Here is a 19,655-nt window from a genome sequence, read left to right as displayed (position 1 = left end):
CCTGGTCTCAGTGACGCCCCAGGACCCTCTGATGTCTGTTCTGTGAGGGGCTTCACTGGGGCCAACACTTACCCGTGACCCTCAGTGTCAGAGATTCAGACCTAGGGGGGGCCGGGCACAGTCACAACTGCAGGTCTCAGGGGCAAATAAACAACTAGTGCAGCTAAGAACGCCCTATGTGATCCTGTGCAGTCCTCGTACAGTGGGCACCACACTACATGGCGGCCCCGTGGCGCACTTGCGGCTCAGCTCATGTGGTTACGGACAGGGATGTTCCTGGTGGGACATGTGAAGGAGAAGCTGGTAGATGGGACCGAATGGCGCTTCCTCAGTCCATACAACGTTTTCTAACAGGTGAGTGACTCCGTGACTTGTTGTGGGACCGCGCCGTCCCGACACCTTCCCCCAGGGACCAAGGTCGGAGACTTCTGATAACTTCCACAAATGATATTAAAGATCTGAAGGAGGAGCGAGCGGTGATGTCCCACGTGTGGGGGAGGGGTCCAGCACGATGAGGGTCTACATGTGGACATTGTGTAATATATTACGGAGCTCAATACTCAGAACAACCCATCCCCCACCCGTACGTCTCCTCCGGACCTGCAGCCATTATCTGTGCATGTCCTAATCGTGAAGCAACAAGACATTTCCTCATCTTCTGCGGTGATGGACATCTTGTAATCATGGCGTAACCTGAACATGTGAATCAGACAGCAGGGGGCGCTATCCTGAGTCCAGGACATCATTAATGGTGGTAATGGGGTGGGGGCCCAGGTAAAGCTCCAGCACAGGGGCCAATTTTAACCTCTTCCCTGTGTAACCAGCGACCGTGATGTCATCTAGTCCAAGCCAAGAACTTCTCATAGAACCGTGCGGCTCCCCAGACGGTCGGGCGTGACCCCTGCTGACCGCCCCCCATAGTGTAAAGTGCAGAACATGGTCCTCCGCAGGCGGGAAAAAAAATAACAACGAGACTCAGTCCAATTTAATGACATATTTTATTGAGCCCCCCCCTCTTTATGTACAATGACTCCCCCAAGATAAAAGCTCAGCGCTGAGGCCGCAGTCCACGCCACACTTCAGCATTTCCCGGAGCAGCCTGCACAAGAAAATCACACACGTCAAACAGACAAAAGGGTTAACAAACGTAGAACACCCCAAAACTGCCATCAAAAACGTACTAAGGCCGGCCGCACGCACCAAGTCCGGGCCACTGCTCTCTACACCCACTACTATCCCCTCCACCGCCTCCGGCCCCCCACCGCCTCCGGCCCTCCACCGCCTCCGGCCCCCGGCCCTCCACCGCCTCCGGCCCCCGGCCCTCCACCGCCTCCGGCCCCCCACTGCCCTCCTCTTTACGTTCGCACTTGCTTCACTATCATTTTACCTGTGAACTTCACCTCTACATAACATTCGGGGCTTCGTTAACGGTGCCTATTTTTTTATAACATAATATTCTCACCTCTGTATCCGTTCTCATAATATCCTGTCTGTCCGTAAGCAGATTCCTCAGGTGCTGGGTAAAAAGAATAATTATTACTAGGACCCCGTATGTTACTCGTCTGTGTACTATGTAATAACCCCCAATATATGCCCCTGAAATATAAAACCGGCGATTGCGTCATTAACTAAAGATTAACACATTGAAGACCCAAAATGTATTTGTATCTCCGTAATGTGAGAAAAGAAATCGCCGACGACCCCATCAAGTCTCACGTCCTATACGTTTTATATGCTGCGAATACTGGGAGGGAAATTTGCCCTGTATGACCTCATCATTATCCCCTCCAGTCAGTGAGGTAATATCCCACATATAGTACCTACCGTACGTCCATGGGCCCTGGCCTCCTCCAAGTTGCTGATATCCACCTACAGATGCAAATTATTGTTATGAACACAAGAAAATCAGAGAGTTTGAGGGTGGAAACAGTAACGGTAAAATAGTGCAGAGAGCTAAATAATAGTAACATGTGGAAAAAAAGTATGTTATGTGAGAGTATAAGTCAGCGGGGAGCAGGGTGAGTATGTTATGTGAGAGTATAAGTCAGTGGGGAGCAGGGTGAGTATGTTATGTGAGAGTATAAGTCAGTGGTGGAGCAGGGTGAGTATGTTATGTGAGAGTATAAGTCAGTGGTGGAGCAGGGTGAGTATGTTATGTGAGAGTATAAGTCAGTGGTGGAGCAGGGTGAGTATGTTATGTGAGAGTATAAGTCAGTGGGGGAGCAGGGTACATATGTTATGTGAGAGTATAAGTCAGTGGTGGAGCAGGGTGAGTATGTTATGTGAGAGTATAAGTCAGTGGTGGAGCAGGGTGAGTATGTTATGTGAGAGTATAAGTCAGCGGGGAGCAGGGTACATATGTTATGTGAGAGTATAAGTCAGCGGGGAGCAGGGTGAGTATGTTATGTGAGAGTATAAGTCAGTGGTGGAGCAGGGTGAGTATGTTATGTGAGAGTATAAGTCAGTGGTGGAGCAGGGTGAGTATGTTATGTGAGAGTATAAGTCAGCGGGGAGCAGGGTACATATGTTATGTGAGAGTATAAGTCAGCGGGGAGCAGGGTGAGTATGTTATGTGAGAGTATAAGTCAGTGGTGGAGCAGGGTGAGTATGTTATGTGAGAATATAAGTCAGTGGGGGAGCACGGTACATATGTTATGTGAGAGTATAAGTCAGTGGGGGAGCAGGGTACATATGTTATGTGAGAGTATAAGTCAGTGGGGGAGCAGGGTACATATGTTATGTGAGAGTATAAGTCAGTGGGGAGCAGGGTACATATGTTATGTGAGAGTATAAGTCAGTGGGGAGCAGGGTGAGTATGTTATGTGAGAGTATAAGTCAGTGGGGAGCAGGGTACATATGTTATGTGAGAGTATAAGTCAGTGGGGAGCAGGGTGAGTATGTTATGTGAGAGTATAAGTCAGTGGGGAGCAGGGTGAGTATGTTATGTGAGAGTATAAGTCAGTGGTGGAGCAGGGTGAGTATGTTATGTGAGAGTATAAGTCAGTGGGGGAGCAGGGTACATATGTTATGTGAGAGTATAAGTCAGTGGGAAGCAGGGTGAGTATGTTATGTGAGAGTATAAGTCAGTGGTGGAGCAGGGTGAGTATGTTATGTGAGAGTATAAGTCAGTGGTGGAGCAGGGTGAGTATGTTATGTGAGAGTATAAGTCAGTGGGGAGCAGGGTAAGTATGTTATGTGAGAGTATAAGTCAGCGGAGGAGCAGGGTGAGTATGTTATGTGAGTATATAAGTCAGTGGGGGAGCAGGGTACATATGTTATGTGAGAGTATAAGTCAGTGGGGGAGCAGGGTGAGTATGTTATGTGAGAGTATAAGTCAGTGGGGGAGCACGGTACATATGTTCTGTGAGAGTATAAGTCAGTGGGGAGCAGGGTAAGTATGTTATGTGAGAGTATAAGTCAGTGGGGAGCAGGGTAAGTATGTTATGTGAGAGTATAAGTCAGTGGGGAGCAGGGTTAGTATGTTATGTGAGTATAAGTCAGTGGGGAGCAGGGTGAGTATGTTATGTGAGAGTATAAGTCAGTGGGGAGCAGGGTAAGTATGTTATGTGAGAGTATAAGTCAGTGGGGAGCAGGGTAAGTATGTTATGTGAGAGTATAAGTCAGTGGTGGAGCAGGGTGAGTATGTTATGTGAGAGTATAAGTCAGTGGGGAGCAGGGTGAGTATGTTATGTGAGAGTATAAGTCAGTGGGGGAGCAGGGTACATATGTTATGTGAGAGTATAAGTCAGTGGGGGAGCAGGGTGAGTATGTTATGTGAGAGTATAAGTCAGTGGGGGAGCACGGTACATATGTTATGTGAGAGTATAAGTCACTGGGGGAGCACGGTACATATGTTATGTGAGAGTATAAGTCAGTGGGGGAGCAGGGTACATATGTTATGTGAGAGTATAAGTCAGTGGGGGAGCAGGGTGAGTATGTTATGTGAGAGTATAAGTCAGTGGGGGAGCAGGGTACATATGTTATGTGAGAGTATAAGTCAGTGGGGGAGCAGGGTAAGTATGTTATGTGAGAGTATAAGTCAGTGGGGAGCCGGGTGAGTATGTTATGTGAGAGTATAAGTCAGTGGGGAGCAGGGTGAGTATGTTATGTGAGAGTATAAGTCAGTGGGGAGCAGGGTGAGTATGTTATGTGAGAGTATAAGTCAGTGGTGGAGCAGGGTGAGTAGGTTATGTGAGAGTATAAGTCAGTGGGGGAGCACGGTACATATGTTATGTGAGAGTATAAGTCAGTGGGGAGCAGGGTGAGTATGTTATGTGAGAGTATAAGTCGGTGGGGAGCAGGGTGAGTATGTTATGTGAGAGTATAAGTCAGTGGAGGAGCAGGGTGAGTATGTTATGTGAGAGTATAAGTCAGTGGGAAGCAGGGTTAGTATGTTATGTGAGTATAAGTCAGTGGGGAGCAGGGTGAGTATGTTATGTGAGAGTATAAGTCAGTGGGGGAGCACGGTACATATGTTATGTGAGAGTATAAGTCAGTGGGGGAGCAGGGTACATATGTTATGTGAGAGTATAAGTCAGTGGGGGAGCAGGGTGAGTATGTTATGTGAGAGTATAAGTCAGTGGAGGAGCAGGGTGATTATGTTATGTGAGAGTATAAGTCAGCGAGGAGCAGGGTGAGTATGTTATGTGAGAGTATAAGTCAGTGGGGAGCAGGGTAAGTATGTTATGTGAGAGTATAAGTCAGTGGTGGAGCAGGGTGAGTATGTTATGTGAGAGTATAAGTCAGTGGGGAGCAGGGTGAGTATGTTATGTGAGAGTATAAGTCAGTGGGGGAGCAGGGTACATATGTTATGTGAGAGTATAAGTCAGTGGGGGAGCAGGGTGAGTATGTTATGTGAGAGTATAAGTCAGTGGGGGAGCACGGTACATATGTTATGTGAGAGTATAAGTCAGTGGGGAGCAGGGTGAGTATGTTATGTGAGAGTATAAGTCAGTGGGGGAGCAGGGTAAGCATGTTATGTGAAAGTATAAGTCAGTGGGGAGCAGGGTGAGTATGTTATGTGAGAGTATAAGTCAGTGGGGGAGCAGGGTGAGTATGTTATGTGAGAGTATAAGTCAGTGGGGAGCAGGGTGAGTATGTTATGTGAGAGTATAAGTCAGTGAGGAGCAGGGTGAGTATGTTATGTGAGAGTATAAGTCAGTGGGGGAGCAGGGTACATATGTTATGTGAGAGTATAAGTCAGTGGGGAGCAGGGTGAGTATGTTATGTGAGAGTATAAGTCAGTGGTGGAGCAGGGTGAGTATGTTATGTGAGAGTATAAGTCAGTGGTGGAGCAGGGTGAGTATGTTATGTGAGAATATAAGTCAGTGGGGGAGCACGGTACATATGTTATGTGAGAGTATAAGTCAGTGGGGGAGCAGGGTACATATGTTATGTGAGAGTATAAGTCAGTGGGGGAGCAGGGTACATATGTTATGTGAGAGTATAAGTCAGTGGGGAGCAGGGTACATATGTTATGTGAGAGTATAAGTCAGCGGGGAGCAGGGTGAGTATGTTATGTGAGAGTATAAGTCAGTGGTGGAGCAGGGTGAGTATGTTATGTGAGAATATAAGTCAGTGGGGGAGCACGGTACATATGTTATGTGAGAGTATAAGTCAGTGGGGGAGCAGGGTACATATGTTATGTAAGAGTATAAGTCAGTGGGGGAGCAGGGTACATATGTTATGTGAGAGTATAAGTCAGTGGGGAGCAGGGTACATATGTTATGTGAGAGTATAAGTCAGTGGGGAGCAGGGTGAGTATGTTATGTGAGAGTATAAGTCAGTGGGGAGCAGGGTACATATGTTATGTGAGAGTATAAGTCAGTGGGGAGCAGGGTGAGTATGTTATGTGAGAGTATAAGTCAGTGGGGAGCAGGGTGAGTATGTTATGTGAGAGTATAAGTCAGTGGTGGAGCAGGGTGAGTATGTTATGTGAGAGTATAAGTCAGTGGGGGAGCAGGGTACATATGTTATGTGAGAGTATAAGTCAGTGGGAAGCAGGGTGAGTATGTTATGTGAGAGTATAAGTCAGTGGGAAGCAGGGTTAGTATGTTATGTGAGTATAAGTCAGTGGGGAGCAGGGTGAGTATGTTATGTGAGAGTATAAGTCAGTGGGGGAGCAAGGTACATATGTTATGTGAGAGTATAAGTCAGTGGGGGAGCAGGGTACATATGTTATGTGAGAGTATAAGTCAGTGGGGGAGCAGGGTGAGTATGTTATGTGAGAGTATAAGTCAGTGGAGGAGCAGGGTGATTATGTTATGTGAGAGTATAAGTCAGCGAGGAGCAGGGTGAGTATGTTATGTGAGAGTATAAGTCAGTGGGGAGCAGGGTAAGTATGTTATGTGAGAGTATAAGTCAGTGGTGGAGCAGGGTGAGTATGTTATGTGAGAGTATAAGTCAGTGGGGAGCAGGGTGAGTATGTTATGTGAGAGTATAAGTCAGTGGGGGAGCAGGGTACATATGTTATGTGAGAGTATAAGTCAGTGGGGGAGCAGGGTGAGTATGTTATGTGAGAGTATAAGTCAGTGGGGGAGCACGGTACATATGTTATGTGAGAGTATAAGTCAGTGGGGAGCAGGGTGAGTATGTTATGTGAGAGTATAAGTCAGTGGGGGAGCAGGGTAAGCATGTTATGTGAAAGTATAAGTCAGTGGGGAGCAGGGTGAGTATGTTATGTGAGAGTATAAGTCAGTGGGGGAGCAGGGTGAGTATGTTATGTGAGAGTATAAGTCAGTGGGGAGCAGGGTGAGTATGTTATGTGAGAGTATAAGTCAGCGAGGAGCAGGGTGAGTATGTTATGTGAGAGTATAAGTCAGTGGGGAGCAGGGTAAGTATGTTATGTGAGAGTATAAGTCAGCGGGGAGCAGGGTGAGTACGTTATGTGAGAGTATAAGTCAGTGGGGAGCAGGGTAAGCATGTTATGTGAAAGTATAAGTCAGTGGGGAGCAGGGTGAGTATGTTATGTGAGAGTATAAGTCAGTGGGGGAGCAGGGTACATATGTTATGTGAGAGTATAAGTCAGTGGGGGAGCAGGGTGAGTATGTTATGTGAGAGTATAAGTCAGTGGGGGAGCACGGTACATATGTTATGTGAGAGTATAAGTCAGTGGGGGAGCACGGTACATATGTTATGTGAGAGTATAAGTCAGTGGGGGAGCACGGTACATATGTTATGTGAGAGTATAAGTCAGTGGGGGAGCAGGGTACATATGTTATGTGAGAGTATAAGTCAGTGGGGGAGCAGGGTGAGTATGTTATGTGAGAGTATAAGTCAGTGGGGGAGCAGGGTACATATGTTATGTGAGAGTATAAGTCAGTGGGGGAGCAGGGTAAGTATGTTATGTGAGAGTATAAGTCAGTGGGGAGCCGGGTGAGTATGTTATGTGAGAGTATAAGTCAGTGGGGAGCAGGGTGAGTATGTTATGTGAGAGTATAAGTCAGTGGGGAGCAGGGTGAGTATGTTATGTGAGAGTATAAGTCAGTGGAGGAGCAGGGTGAGTAGGTTATGTGAGAGTATAAGTCAGTGGGGGAGCACGGTACATATGTTATGTGAGAGTATAAGTCAGTGGGGAGCAGGGTGAGTATGTTATGTGAGAGTATAAGTCGGTGGGGAGCAGGGTGAGTATGTTATGTGAGAGTATAAGTCAGTGGAGGAGCAGGGTGAGTATGTTATGTGAGAGTATAAGTCAGTGGGAAGCAGGGTTAGTATGTTATGTGAGTATAAGTCAGTGGGGAGCAGGGTGAGTATGTTATGTGAGAGTATAAGTCAGTGGGGGAGCACGGTACATATGTTATGTGAGAGTATAAGTCAGTGGGGGAGCAGGGTACATATGTTATGTGAGAGTATAAGTCAGTGGGGGAGCAGGGTGAGTATGTTATGTGAGAGTATAAGTCAGTGGAGGAGCAGGGTGATTATGTTATGTGAGAGTATAAGTCAGCGAGGAGCAGGGTGAGTATGTTATGTGAGAGTATAAGTCAGTGGGGAGCAGGGTAAGTATGTTATGTGAGAGTATAAGTCAGTGGTGGAGCAGGGTGAGTATGTTATGTGAGAGTATAAGTCAGTGGGGAGCAGGGTGAGTATGTTATGTGAGAGTATAAGTCAGTGGGGGAGCAGGGTACATATGTTATGTGAGAGTATAAGTCAGTGGGGGAGCAGGGTGAGTATGTTATGTGAGAGTATAAGTCAGTGGGGGAGCACGGTACATATGTTATGTGAGAGTATAAGTCAGTGGGGAGCAGGGTGAGTATGTTATGTGAGAGTATAAGTCAGTGGGGGAGCAGGGTAAGCATGTTATGTGAAAGTATAAGTCAGTGGGGAGCAGGGTGAGTATGTTATGTGAGAGTATAAGTCAGTGGGGGAGCAGGGTGAGTATGTTATGTGAGAGTATAAGTCAGTGGGGAGCAGGGTGAGTATGTTATGTGAGAGTATAAGTCAGTGAGGAGCAGGGTGAGTATGTTATGTGAGAGTATAAGTCAGTGGGGAGCAGGGTAAGTATGTTATGTGAGAGTATAAGTCAGCGGGGAGCAGGGTGAGTACGTTATGTGAGAGTATAAGTCAGTGGGGAGCAGGGTAAGCATGTTATGTGAAAGTATAAGTCAGTGGGGAGCAGGGTGAGTATGTTATGTGAGAGTATAAGTCAGTGGTGGTGCAGGGTGAGTATGTTATGTGAGAGTATAAGTCAGTGGGGAGCAGGGTAAGTATGTTATGTGAGAGTATAAGTCAGCGGGGAGCAGGGTAAGTATGTTATGTGAGAGTATAAGTCAGTGGGGAGCAGGGTAAGCATGTTATGTGAAAGTATAAGTCAGTGGGGAGCAGGGTGAGTATGTTATGTGAGAGTATAAGTCAGTGGTGGAGCAGGGTACATATGTTATGTGAGAGTATAAGTCAGTGGGGAGCAGGGTGAGTATGTTATGTGAGAGTATAAGTCAGTGGGGGAGCAGGGTACATATGTTATGTGAGAGTATAAGTCAGTGGGGGAGCAGGGTACATATGTTATGTGAGAGTATAAGTCAGTGGGGAGCAGGGTAAGCATGTTATGTGAAAGTATAAGTCAGTGGGGAGCAGGGTGAGTATGTTATGTGAGAGTATAAGTCAGTGGGTAGCAGGGTGAGTATGTTATGTGAGAGTATAAGTCAGTGGGGAGCAGGGTACATATGTTATGTGAGAGTATAAGTCAGTGGGGGAGCAGGGTAAGTATGTTATGTGAGAGTATGTCAGTGGGGAGCAGGGTGAGTATGTTATGTGAGAGTATAAGTCAGTGGGGAGCAGGGTGAGTATGTTATGTGAGAGTATAAGTCAGTGGAGGAGCAGGGTGAGTATGTTATGTGAGAGTATAAGTCAGTGGGGAGCAGGGTGAGTATGTTATGTGAGAGTATAAGTCAGTGGGGAGCAGGGTGAGTATGTTATGTGAGAGTATAAGTCAGTGGGGAGCAGGGTGAGTATGTTATGTGAGAGTATAAGTCAGTGCAGGGTGAGAAAACAAATGATGAAAGTTCTTTTTGTAAGGAGTCTGGCTTTCCTCATTACACCTTGGTTCCCTAGCTGTACCTTGGCGAGGTTTCTCGTTGAGCGTAATTGGGGTGCTAGTGACCCTGATTGTGATATTCTGAATTGCAGAGGGATCTAAGAATATATGTGCCCATGTCTATGTGGATCCTTGGAAACAATAATTTGGGGGATAGACAGACAACAGGCGTTGGAGAGCTGTTGTGGGAGGACATGTAGACCGGAGTCAGACAGATTAGAGTGTTAGCTTCATGCTGCACACACAGACTCCTCGGCTGCCGGGGATAGGACTGGGGCATGCGGGAGACAGATAGAAGTCATATTTAGGATTTACAAGTGCCAGTCTATAAGCTGTGTGCCATGTAAGATCATGCGTTGGGTTGGGTATAATTCAGAAATAATCACATACCGTCAACAGGAGATGGAGGAGTCACTTCCTCTGTGAAAAGAAAAAGAAGATTTCAGTTTGAAGGAGGACAAGGAAAACAAAGGCTCAGAGGTAGAGACCGAGATCGGGTGGAGGTAGAGACCGAGATCGGGTGGAGGAAGAGACCGAGATCGGGTGGAGGAAGAGACCGAGATCGGGTGGAGGAAGAGACCGAGATCGGGTGGAGGAAGAGACCGAGATCGGGTGGAGGAAGAGACCGAGATCGGGTGGAGGAAGAGACCGAGATCGGGTGGAGGAAGAGACCGAGATCGGGTGGAGGAAGAGACCGAGATCGGGTGGAGGAAGAGACCGAGATCGGGTGGAGGAAGAGACCGAGATCGGGTGGAGGAAGAGACCGAGATCGGGTGGAGGAAGAGACCGAGATCGGGTGGAGGAAGAGACCGAGATCGGGTGGAGGAAGAGACCGAGATCGGATGGAGGAAGAGACCGAGATCGGGTGGAGGAAGAGACCGAGATCGGGTGGAGGAAGAGATAAAAGAGGAAGAAGAGGGTGAAAGATGGGCTAGGGGCAAAGTTATGGGGGTGCAGTAGTAGCAGTCGCACCAGGGACAAGGACGAGACACAACATTACATAGGACCTGTAGGTTACCTTCCACTGCGCTCTGTGATACCGGCTGTGTGGAAAATGGGATCTGTCCGGCTCCAGCTGTCAAAGAAGGTGCTGTATGGTCAGACACAAATCCCAATATACAGCGACCCAAAAAAGAAGTAAACGTCAGAGCCATGTCCGAGTGTAGGTACAGCCGCTCTACATACGGGATCCAGCGTGGGTACAGCCGCTCTACATACGGGATCCAGCGTGGGTACAGCCGCTCTACATACGGGATCCAGCGTGGGTACAGCCGCTCTACATACGGGATCCAGCGTGGGTACAGCCGCTCTACATACGGGATCCAGCGGCTCTACACACAGGGTGCAGCGGCTCTACACACAGGGTGCAGCGGCTCTACACACAGGGTGCAGCGGCTCTACACACAGGGTGCAGCGGCTCTACACACAGGGTGCAGCGGCTCTACACACAGGGTGCAGCGGCTCTACACACAGGGTGCAGCGCCTCTACACACAGGGTGCAGCGCCTCTACACACAGGGTGCAGCGGCTCTACACACAGGGTGCAGCGGCTCTACACACAGGGTGCAGCGGCTCTACACACAGGGTGCAGCGGCTCTACACTCAGCTTCTTCTGGATGTCTCACCGTATTTACTGCTGCTGGGATCGGGATACGCTGCCTGGGAGCCATAGGGAGACTTCCCTCCTGCTGGAACAAACACACGGAGCACATGAGAGACGCACAGAGACCGGCCAGGGTGGCGAAAACCGCGCACAAGCAGCGACGACAACTCACCGGACTTGTCATAACCCAGAGAATCCGCAGCCAGAGGTTGTGATCTGTACGGAAGCTTCCCGAAACCGCCTGCAACGGAGGAAGGAAGACGCCATTACTCAAGACCGGGGGGGGAGGAGGAAACGGAGCAAAAGGGTGGAGGGTGGACTCACCAAGGTTTGAGCTTTCCCCTGCGGGACCCTGGTAGGCGCTGAGTGGGGACTTTATTCCTACAAGGAGGAGACAGACAAAACCTTATAATGTACACCTTACCTCTGTTTTGGGGGTAGAACGTACATCATGTGTGACTGATATCAGCCGCTCCTCTTATATCACTCCAGTACTATTATATCCTCCAGAGACATTACATCATATGTGTGACTGATATCAGCCACTCCTCTTATATCACTCCAGCACTATTATATCCTCCAGAGACATTACATCATATGTGTGACTGATATCAGCCGCTCCTCTTATATCACTCCAGCACTATTATATCCTCCAGACATTACATCATATATGTGACTGATATCAGCCGCTCCTCTTATAACACTCCAGTACTATTATATCCTCCAGAGACATTACATCATGTGACTGATATCAGCCGCTCCTCTTATAACACTCCAGTACTATTATATCCTCCAGAGACATTACATCATATGTGACTGATATCAGCCGCTCCTCTTATATCACTCCAGTACTATTATATCCTCCAGAGACATTACATCATATGTGACTGATATCAGCCGCTCCTCTTATATCACTCCAGTACTATTATATCCTCCAGAGACATTACATCATATGTGTGACTGATATCAGCCGCTCCTCTTATATCACTCCAGCACTATTATATCCTCCAGAGACATTACATCATATGTGACTGATATCAGCCGCTCCTCTTATATCACTCCAGCACTATTATATCCTCCAGAGACATTACATCATATGTGTGACTGATATCAGCCGCTCCTCTTATATCACTCCAGCACTATTATATCCTCCAGACATTACATCATATATGTGACTGATATCAGCCGCTCCTCTTATAACACTCCAGCACTATTATATCCTCCAGAGACATTACATCATATGTGACTGATATCAGCCGCTCCTCTTATATCACTCCAGTACTATTATATCCTCCAGAGACATTACATCATATGTGTGACTGATATCAGCCGCTCCTCTTATATCACTCCAGTACTATTATATCCTCCAGAGACATTACATCATATGTGTGACTGATATCAGCCGCTCCTCTTATATCACTCCAGTACTATTACATCCTCCAGAGACATTACATCATATGTGACTGATATCAGCCGCTCCTCTTATATCACTCCAGCACTATTATATCCTCCAGAGACATTACATCATATGTGACTGATATCAGCCGCTCCTCTTATATCCCTCCAGTACTATTATATCCTCCAGACATTACATCATATGTGACTGATATCAGCCGCTCCTCTTATATCACTCCAGTACTATTATATCCTCCAGACATTACATCATATGTGACTGATATCAGCCGCTCCTCTTATATCCCTCCAGTACTATTATATCCTCCAGAGACATTACATCATATGTGACTGATATCAGCCGCTCCTCTTATATCACTCCAGTACTATTATATCCTCCAGAGACATTACATCATATGTGTGACTGATATCAGCCGCTCCTCTTATATCACTCCAGCACTATTATATCCTCCAGAGACATTACATCATATATGTGACTGATATCAGCCGCTCCTCTTATATCACTCCAGTACTATTATATCCTCCAGAGACATTACATCATATGTGTGACTGATATCAGCCGCTCCTCTTATATCACTCCAGTACTATTATATCCTCCAGAGACATTACATCATATGTGACTGATATCAGCCGCTCCTCTTATATCACTCCAGTACTATTATATCCTCCAGAGACATTACATCATATGTGTGACTGATATCAGCCGCTCCTCTTATATCACTCCAGTACTATTATATCCTCCAGACATTACATCATATGTGACTGATATCAGCCGCTCCTCTTATAACACTCCAGTACTATTATATCCTCCAGACATTACATCATATGTGTGACTGATATCAGCCGCTCCTCTTATATCACTCCAGTACTATTATATCCTCCAGACATTACATCATATGTGTGACTGATATCAGCCGCTCCTCTTATATCACTCCAGTACTATTATATCCTCCAGACATTACATCATATGTGACTGATATCAGCCGCTCCTCTTATATCACTCCAGTACTATTATATCCTCCAGACATTACATCATATGTGACTGATATCAGCCGCTCCTCTTATATCCCTCCAGTACTATTATATCCTCCAGAGACATTACATCATATGTGACTGATATCAGCCGCTCCTCTTATATCACTCCAGTACTATTATATCCTCCAGAGACATTACATCATATGTGTGACTGATATCAGCCGCTCCTCTTATATCACTCCAGCACTATTATATCCTCCAGAGACATTACATCATATGTGTGACTGATATCAGTCGCTCCTCTTATATCACTCCAGTACTATTATATCCTCCAGAGACATTACATCATATATGTGACTGATATCAGCCGCTCCTCTTATATCACTCCAGTACTATTATATCCTCCAGAGACATTACATCATATGTGTGACTGATATCAGCCGCTCCTCTTATATCACTCCAGTACTATTATATCCTCCAGAGACATTACATCATATGTGACTGATATCAGCCGCTCCTCTTATATCACTCCAGTACTATTATATCCTCCAGAGACATTACATCATATGTGTGACTGATATCAGCCGCTCCTCTTATATCACATCAGCACTATTATATCCTCCAGAGACATTACATCATATGTGACTGATATCAGCCGCTCCTCTTATATCACTCCAGTACTATTATATCCTCCAGAGACATTACATCATATATGTGACTGATATCAGCCGCTCCTCTTATATCACTCCAGCACTATTATATCCTCCAGACATTACATCATGTGTGACTGATATCAGCCGCTCCTCTTATAACACTCCAGCACTATTATATCCTCCAGAGACATTACATCATATGTGACTGATATCAGCCGCTCCTCTTATATCACTCCAGTACTATTATATCCTCCAGAGACATTACATCATATGTGTGACTGATATCAGCCGCTCCTCTTATAACACTCCAGTACTATTATATCCTCCAGAGACATTACATCATATGTGACTGATATCAGCCGCTCCTCTTATAACACTCCAGCACTATTATATCCTCCAGAGACATTACATCATATGTGACTGATATCAGCCGCTCCTCTTATATCACTCCAGCACTATTATATCCTCCAGAGACATTACATCATATGTGACTGATATCAGCCGCTCCTCTTATATCACTCCAGTACTATTATAAGCTCCAGACATTGAGGTTACTAGCACTTTAATACAGAATATCATACAGGTAATAATGCAGCCGCCACCACTGACCTTTACCATTGCCTTGAAAATTGGACAAACCTGAAATGAGACAAGTGACATTGGTCAGCAGTTATCAGGGTCACGTACCACTGGGGTCTCCGGGGCGAGATAAAGGGCGACCACCCCAGATCCTGAGGGGTCATGAGGTTTAACTTACCATTAGGATAAGGCTGCTGGTACAGACCTGGAAAAATATGTGGACAGAGCGGATTAGAGGGTGATACAGGGGGGCAGGGAGGCTGATGGGGGTGATACAGGGGGGCAGGGAGGATGATGGGAGTGACGACGATCTTTTACTATCAGTACCTGCTTTCGCTGGTTTCGTTCCCAGACCTATAAAAGAAAGAAGAAACGTACAATATATATCTATATGTTGTGACAACTTGGGGACCCCTTAGCTCACAGGATCGCCATCTCCCAGGTGGGATGGTTGGCACACATAGTAAGTTCACTCTAACTCATTGAATAAAAGTTTCTACCAGCCGCAGCAGCTTTATTGTCTTCACCACAGCAAGCGGTGTTACAACACAAACATACAAAATAAACCCTAGGCCGTCCAGCCTCTAACTAACACATTCAGTGTCCCTCACTACAAGACCCTGAGCCTTGTGCCCAGCACCTCACAACACAGGCAGCCTTACCTCACACGGTGGTGACTCTCACAGGCCGGCAATACCTGTCCTCCCCAGACAGAGCCCTGTGTGAACTGCACACCCCTGAATTACAGAGCCGCCTCAGGCGAAGCCTAACTAAGCTCATCAGACAGCCCAAGACACGGACCGTCTGCGTGGAGTGAAAGCCCAAGACACGGACCGTCTGCATGGAGTGAAAGCCCAAGACACGGACCGTCTGCATGGAGTGAAAGCCCAAGACACGGACCGTCTGCATGGAGTGAAAGCCCAAGACACGGACCGTCTGCGTGGAGTGAAAGCCCAAGACACGGACCGTCTGCGTGGAGTGAAAGCCCAAGACACGGACCGTCTGCGTGGAGTGAAAGCCCAAGACACGGACCGTCTGCGTGGAGTGAAAGCCCAAGACACGGACCGTCTGCGTGGAGTGAAAGCCCAAGACACGGACCGTCTGCATGGAGTGAAAGCCCAAGACACGGACCGTCTGCATGGAGTGAAAGCCCAAGACACGGACCGTCTGCGTGGAGTGAAAGCCCAAGACACGGACCGTCTGCGTGGAGTGAAAGCCCAAGACACGGACCGTCTGCGTGGAGTGAAAGCCCAAGACACGGACCGTCTGCGTGGAGTGAAAGCCCAAGACACGGACCGTCTGCGCTGAGTGGAAGCCCAAGACACGGACCGTCTGCATGGAGTGGAAGCCCAAGACACGGACCGTCTGCGCTGAGTGGAAGCCCAAGACACGGACCGTCTGCGCTGAGTGGAAGCCCAAGACACGGACCGTCTGCGTGGAGTGGAAGCCCAAGACACGGACCGTCCAGTAGCTGGACCGTCCAGTAGCTGCACCGCTACAGTATATATATACACACATACACAGTATACAAACACATTATATATATATATATATTTATACACACACACACACACACACACACACACATATATATACCAGTCACCGGGTACAGCTAATAACCTGGAGTGAAGGTTTCGGCCATTGCACCCGTCATACCTTGTGGGAAGAAGCTGTTTGGGTACCCGGCAGCTGCAGAGAGGAGAGACACGTATAAGACTAGAGGAGGGGGACAGAGGGGCTCCATTATTTCTTGAATTCGGTCCCTGCACCCACTGCTGCCATTAGGGGCTGTAGCTTTGACCCCCTATTACTGTGGGCAGTTTCTTTGGGCACAGGTGAGTTGGGTCGTACCTGCTTTGGATGGTTTTCCAATTCCGCCTGAAATACAGAAAACATAAATGAGCCAACCAGTAAAAATGTAACTGCCCCCCTGGTGTACGGGTATGGGGGGAGGGTTAACCACAGACAGCGAGTTTAGGGTCCATACTATATAGAACAATCCACACAATAACAACCATATAGGCACCACCCACCGCGCAACCACCAGTGTTCTGGTTACCTTGCTGACCGGCTGCACTCGGAAAAAATCCGGCACCGTTCCCATAACCTGAAAAACAATAAGGATAATTATCAGATGGAGTCCAGAGCAATCCCCAAAACGGTCAGCTGTGGACCCTCAGTACATATCAGACCCTCCAACCTCCGAAATCCTCCACCCCGTGAGACCCTTATCCGGCAGAACCCTCATGTCCCCTAATCTTCAGACTCCTGGACATTAACATCCCAGAGCTCCGGCCTTCTGAGCCCGCCATGCTATATTGCCCGGGGGGGGGGGTCATTGGGGAGGTTTTTACATACCAGTCTTGGGTGGTTTTCCTGATTTTCCTAGAAGATAAAGTACAAGTTGGGGGTCACTAATTTTCTCCCCAGTTAGGTCTTCCGCACTATATTTCTCTATGTATTATGTTCATCTACAAAAGATCGGGGTAATTGTGAGACTAACCCCTTGTGGTTACTGTGTGTATTACACTGTGCAGAATAAAACGTAGCAATACAATGCCATAGACTTGATATAACCCTGTGTATATTCTGGATCCAGGATCGGTGCTCGCCGCGGTCCAGGCCGGTACTTACCTTGCTGCTGGAAGTTGTTGGGATATCCCCCATATCCATTTCTGTAACCTGAAAGAAGAATTTATGAAGAAATGTAAATAACCAAACCGGGAGGAAGGATGAAGATGATGAAGGACCAGGAGCAGGATCCGGGCAGGCGACACATGAAGGGTGAGACGTTGGTGGGACATTTACCTCCTTGAGCAGCATTTGGGTAATTTCCAGCTCCATAACCTGCGAAGATGAGAGGACGTGAGTCCAGACCCCGGCTATCCGCGCACGTAGACGCGTTACTTTATCAGTTATTATGAGAGGACGTCGTCTCATGACATCAATTATTCACTTTAAAAAATAAACTGTGCGCCGTTTCCGTAACAAAAATAATGAACCCCATTGTAGTGGGAGGTGAGGATAGAGACACAGGAGGACTGGAGGGGAAGGGGCACACAGGGTCATGGACGACGGGGGACACAGAACTCACCCGCTTTGGAAGGTTTCGCTCCATAACCTGAAATGAATAGAAATTCAGCTTTAGCGTTCCCCTCCCTGTAATGGTTTATTCCCAGGTATGTCTTGAGAGATATCTGGGGTGAGCTAGAGAGGAGTGACTGTCCGCCTCATTCCTCATCCCATAAATACTGATCCCCCAATTCCTCATCCCATAAATACTGATCCCCGATCCCACATCCCATAAATACTGATCCCCCGATCCCACATCCCATAAATACTGATCCCCCCGATTCCTCATCCCATAAATACTGATCCCCCGATCCCACATCCCATAAATACTGATCCCCCCGATTCCTCATCCCATAAATACTGATCCCCTCGATTCCTCATCCCATAAATACTGATCCCCCGATTCCTCATCCCATAAATACTGATCCCCCGATTCCTCATCCCATAAATACTGATCCCCCGATTCCTCATCCCATAAATACTGATCCCCCGATTCCTCATCCCATAAATACTGATCCCCCATCCCCATCCCATAAATACTGATCCCCCGATCCCACATCCCATAAATACTGATCCCCGATCCCCCGACTGCCCGATCCCCATTAGTCATGATTTAAATCCTAATCCCCTTAATCCTGATTCCATTGTCCTCTGGTTCATTATCTCCATCCCTCTCCGATCTACAGAATACTTTGCTTTCTCACTAATTATTAGTTCCCGTTCCTTGGATTCTCTGATGTGTTTATTGATGGGCAGGTCACGTGTTAATTTACAAAGCATCAGGCGACTGGTTCCCTCCTCAACTAGTGGAATTCATCACTTTATTCTAATAATCTTAGACGAATATTAGGTGGAAATGTGTCTTGGCCTGAGGAATAAAATATTGATGAAGGGAGATCATGAACTGTGACCCTCCACATTGGGGACCCCACGTCTGGTGCAGGAAAGCAAGGACAGAGATGAAACGGTACCTTGCTGCTGGGGGTTACTGGGGTACAGTCCAGCACCATTCCTGTAACCTAAAGAGAGGAGCAGAGGAACAGTCAGGATAAAGAGGTCACAGCAACGAGACAATGTAATAATATATAGCGAGGGTCAGCTGAAAATAAAGGACTGAGCAGAATACCGGCTTGGGATCCAAACTGAGGGTAGTTCCCGGCTCCGTATCCTAAAGAGAGAAAAGAATAAAGATAAATTGGACATAAGTCTTCAGTAAAAGACCAGCAAATAAAGTGGCCAAGCAGAGCACGGGAGGTAAGAAAGTGGAGAGGGGGGGGGGGGGGTCCATATGAAAACCGCAAAAAAAATAAATATGAATGAGTAAAGGGTGGCCACAGGGGGAAAAAATAAAAAGAAAGCACAATATGGAAAGGGAGTGGAAGGAAATAAAACAGGACGGCCACACAACAAATAAAGGTAATAGAAGAAAGAGAAGAGAAGAGAAAAGAGGGACACACATATAAAGGGAAGAGAAGAGAAGGGAAGGGAAGAGGAGAAGAGAAAAGAGAAGAGGACGGCCACACAACAAATAAAGGTAATAGAATAGAAGAGAAGAGAAGAGAAGGACATACATATAAAGGGAAGAGAAGGGAAGGGAAGAGAAGAGAAGAGAAGAGAGGGACACACATATAAAGGGAAGAGAAGAGAAGGGAAGGGAAGAGGAGAAGAGAAAAGAGAAGAGGACGGCCACACAACAAATAAAGGTAATAGAATAGAAGAGAAGAGAAGAGAAGGACATACATATAAAGGGAAGAGAAGGGAAGGGAAGGGAAGAGAAGAGAAGAGAAGAGAGGGACACACATATAAAGGGAAGAGAAGAGAAGGGAAGGGAA

General features: G+C 47.0%; 1 long non-coding RNA gene across 1 annotated transcript; it reads right to left on the bottom strand.

The window, feature by feature from the left end:
• Positions 1–1,012: 1,012 nt before the first annotated feature.
• LOC142656566 (uncharacterized) lies at positions 1,013–1,870 on the bottom strand. The gene is made up of 3 exons (XR_012849716.1): positions 1,825–1,870; positions 1,463–1,516; positions 1,013–1,099 (listed from the first exon to the last, which is right to left on the bottom strand). It is a non-coding gene; the product is annotated as an uncharacterized LOC142656566 (long non-coding RNA).
• Positions 1,871–19,655: the final 17,785 nt, after the last annotated feature.

The sequence above is a fragment of the Rhinoderma darwinii genome, chromosome 6 (genome assembly GCF_050947455.1).
Source record: "Rhinoderma darwinii isolate aRhiDar2 chromosome 6, aRhiDar2.hap1, whole genome shotgun sequence".
NCBI lineage: Eukaryota > Metazoa > Chordata > Amphibia > Anura > Rhinodermatidae > Rhinoderma > Rhinoderma darwinii.
This window is presented reverse-complemented; position numbering and strand designations above follow the sequence as displayed.